The following is a 3,984-nucleotide window of genomic DNA, read 5'->3' on the forward strand; positions in this document are numbered from 1 at the left end:
TAAATTTGTTAGTTCTAATTTTTTAATCTGTGGATGATTTAGTATTTTCTATATTCTATCATTAGCATATTATGACAGTTTTAGTTTCTTCCCACTATTTATATCTCTTATTCCTTTATCACCTTATCAAACTGTGTGTAGGACTTCCCATATAATGTTTAATAGGAATAATAAGTACCTTATTTTTGATCTCAAGAGGAAAACTTTCAACATTTCACAATATGTATAACATTTACTGTTGTTTTTTGTAGATATCTTTTAGCAGCTTAAGAAAGTTCTTTTCTAATCATTGTTTTCTTAAATTAAAAAAAAATATTTCTTAAATTTTATCATTTTTTGTTCTGCATCTCTTAACATCATCCAAGTGTTAGGTAGTCAGGCATGAGCGACAGGAGCCAAGGCCCAGCTCTGTAACCATAGAAACTTCCCTTGAAGACCTTCCTTAAGGACCTCCCAGAAACACCACTCTTTTAGGGTTATAAATTAACCCAAATCCTACAGTACAAAGGTCATAAAAGCTGCTGGCTAAACTAGCTACAAATGCATGCACATTAAGTCCTGCTTATAACTCCAGCCTCATTATACCATCATAATAATCTCATGACTATGCCTGGAAGTTCATGAATCTAATTATAACAGATTGAATTCTGGGTAAGCACATGTGCACTAGGCAAAGTGTTATATAGCAGCCAACTGTTAATCAAGGTGATCTCACATACATATCATCTAGGCCCTCCCATCATGGCCCAAATATAAACAGACCTTCCTATTTCTGCATTGTTACAGCACTACTGGCTGGAAACCACCCACCCTTTGGGGTGTAGTATCTTATCTCTTTATCTCCTAAATTCTGCAGCCTTCCTTAGCACAGCCCATTTCCTTCTAAAATGTACTTTCAATAAATCTTACTTTTTCTAAATCTCGCCGACCTGTAATTCTTTGCTGTGTCGGCGAGGAAGAACCGGGGACAACGCACACCATGCCAATGTCCGTTATCCACTATACTCCACCTTCTCTTCCTCCTCCACATCACTGATTGTCACTGGATTTCACATCACCCCAGCACTGACACTATGATTTTCCCTTAATGTGGTCCATAGTATTTTGGATCTTTGGCTTAATTATTTTTCCCATTAAAAGAAAATTTAGAGGGCTTGGGAAGATGGTGGACTAGGTAAAAGCAGGGTTCACCTCCTCCCAGGTCTGCATTAAAATTACAACTAAATTATAAAATAATCAATGTGGAGAGTCCCCTGAAGTTCAGCTAATCATAACACGTATATTTGATAATATAAAGAAGGAGCCACATTGTAGCTGGTAGGAGAGGCAAAGTCTCAAATCTGGCAACCGCAGGTGGTGGAGGAACACCAGGAGGGAGAGCAAAGCCGCAGAGGACCCCTGAAGGAGAAAGGAGTACTAGCCCCATTCGAGCCTCTCCAGCCCAAAGAAGAAGAGTTCCCAAAATATCTGACTGTAAAAATCTGAGGGCCATCCCTCTGAGTGAAATGGAAATAGACTGAAATCTCAGATGCCCCTTTAAAGGGACAATGCACAGGCTCTCTCTCCCTAGACACACACCCTGGGCACTGGCAGTGGGTCAGAGGCTCCTGCAAGATTTATACGGGGAAAGACTGCATTACCTGGTGTGGGAACGAGGGCTGGACAGATAGCCACCACTGTGCCTTAGTCGGGCACTGGGAGGTGGGGGTAGGGGGCGGATCTATACGGCAATCTACAGACCACACCAACTTGCTTGTAAAGATCCCTAGCCCCCATGGCCAATTCGGAAGCCTCACTGGCCTGAAAAGATTGGCCCGCCCTATCCAATCTACAGATTGCCCAAGGTGGCTTGGTGCCTGGCAGCTGCCTCTCACTACCCCTTTCCAGGACAGAACTTTTGCCATAGGCAGTCAACTCTGTGAGGGCATTTCAGCGACAGTTTCTGGCAGATCACTGCTGCCAACAAAAACTTGGGCAAATCTCAGGCATCTGTGGGCCAGTACCAGACAGCAGCTGGTCTTGTTGTGATCCGACTTTGGTGGGAATGCTTGAGCAGACACAGAAGTTGCAGCAAGACTGAGGCTGTATTGACTTGATGGCCATTGTCTTGCTGAGACCCTGTCCTACCCAAGCCACAAATTCCCCAAGGTGGGCCTGTTGACAGACAACCGCCACCATCCTGTCCCTCCCCACCAGTCACACATTGTACACAGAGAACAAACTTTGGCTATGACAGCGGGCACATTGTAGAGAAATAAGTTGCAGGCAGACCTCTGCTGCATGCAAGAACTGCAATATCCTGTGAGGGGATTGTAGGGGTCTGTGGGACTGCCGCATTTGGCAGCCAGTCTCACTGTGATCTGTGACTACAGCGGGAACGCACAGGCACAGAATTTGCAGAAAAACTGAGGTATTGGCCTGATGGCCCTTGACTCCCTGAGATTCTGACCCATCCAATCCACAAAGTTCCTGTGGCACATTGTCAGGCAGCTGCCCTTGCCCTGCCCCTAGCCAGTGTTGCGCATTCTGCACAGACAATGGACCTGAGCTAGCACAGTGAGCAAATTTCAGGGAACACAGTGATGAGAAGATCACAGCTACCAGGACAAAATACAATAAATATCACTTGGGCAGATCTCAGGGGTTTGTGGGATCATCCCAGACGGCAGTAGGTCTCACAGTAATGTGACTTTTGTGGGATCCTGTGGTTCCAGAGCTGACAGCAAATTTGTGCTATATAAGTCTGACAGCCCTGTGCCTCACTGAGACATTGCTCCACCTAACCCACAAATTACCTGTGGCAAGCCTGTTCCCAGGCAACCCAGTACCATCCTGTGCTTTCCTTGGGTCACGAATTTAACTGCAAACAAACTGCGGTCAGTTCATGCAGCCCACAGAAAGCCCATGCATCTGGGAGAAGCTTTCAGTGGTGGGCTATAAACTCACACCCATGAGCTTTGGTAATTCCTGAACAAATCTTGGGTGTTTGCAGGCCTGAGGTGGACAGCAAGCTAGCTTTGCTATGATCTGAAACTTGTTCAGGGAGCTACAGAGACAGCACTGTCATGTAAACTGACACTGCTCTGGCAGCGGGGGAAATCTGCTCAATAAATCCAAGTGACTCCTGGGGTCACTGCACCACACAACACACATATTACCCAGAGGCTCTTCCAGTTGTGGAGTCTTACAGGCAACTGACAGGCAGTCTCAGGCCTTGAGGAACACTGGTCCTTCTGCTAAAGTGCCCCAGTTTCCGTAAGGGGGGTTACCAGACCGCAACCTACAACATTGTCTCTTCTACTTACCTTTAGATCCAGCATAGGCAGCAACCATCTGCAGATCACTTTGTAGTGCCCACCAGGTAGCCCTGAGCAATCAAAGACAGCAGCTGACTTTGGACTACTGAGGAGCCCCTCCCAAGGTACTACAAAAACAACATACCTGGAGACTGGCACTAGACCAAAACAGAGCAACTCCTGACTAGGTCCATAAGCAGTATACACAAAGGGTGATTGCAACAAGTACATAAGCCTGCTAGGGAAAATTCCACTCAGTGGGGTCAGCCCCCACACAGCAACTCATACCCTGTGGGCACAGCCAGCTCCCATAGTCAGTCAGCCGAGCAGTAATCTCATTACTGATGTACTAACACAAATAAAGGTTAACTACAACAGAAGATCACACACAGCCCACACAAAGATCACATCCAGAACCCCAGGCACAGGTGATGAGGGAGAATGTGCCACTGGACCACACAGGACACCTTCCACATAAGGCCATCTAGCCAAGACTGAAGGATGAAACAAATATTCCTAACACATAGAAATGAACACAGAAGAGCTAATAAAATGAGAAAACAAAGAAACATGCCACAAATGAAACAACAGGAGAAAAACCTAGAGAATAAGATAAATGAAATGGAGGCAAGCAACCTATCAGAAACAAAGTTCAAAATAATGGTTATAAGGATGCTCAGTAAACTTA

At 45.4% G+C, this 3,984-nt stretch overlaps 1 long non-coding RNA gene across 1 annotated transcript in view; it reads left to right on the forward strand.

Moving 5' to 3' along the window:
* The window catches only part of LOC111743098, a 16,398-nt gene extending 12,951 nt beyond the window's left edge, over nt 1–3,447 (forward strand). Inside the window, exon 3 of the long non-coding RNA XR_002781578.1 lies at nt 3,312–3,447. This is a non-coding gene — a long non-coding RNA (uncharacterized LOC111743098). The remainder of the gene's footprint in view (nt 1–3,311) is intronic.
* The last annotated feature ends 537 nt before the right edge of the window (nt 3,448–3,984 follow it).

The sequence above is a fragment of the Pteropus vampyrus genome, unplaced genomic scaffold (assembly GCF_000151845.1).
Source record: "Pteropus vampyrus isolate Shadow unplaced genomic scaffold, Pvam_2.0 Scaffold107, whole genome shotgun sequence".
In the NCBI taxonomy this organism is placed as follows: Eukaryota; Metazoa; Chordata; class Mammalia; order Chiroptera; family Pteropodidae; genus Pteropus; species Pteropus vampyrus.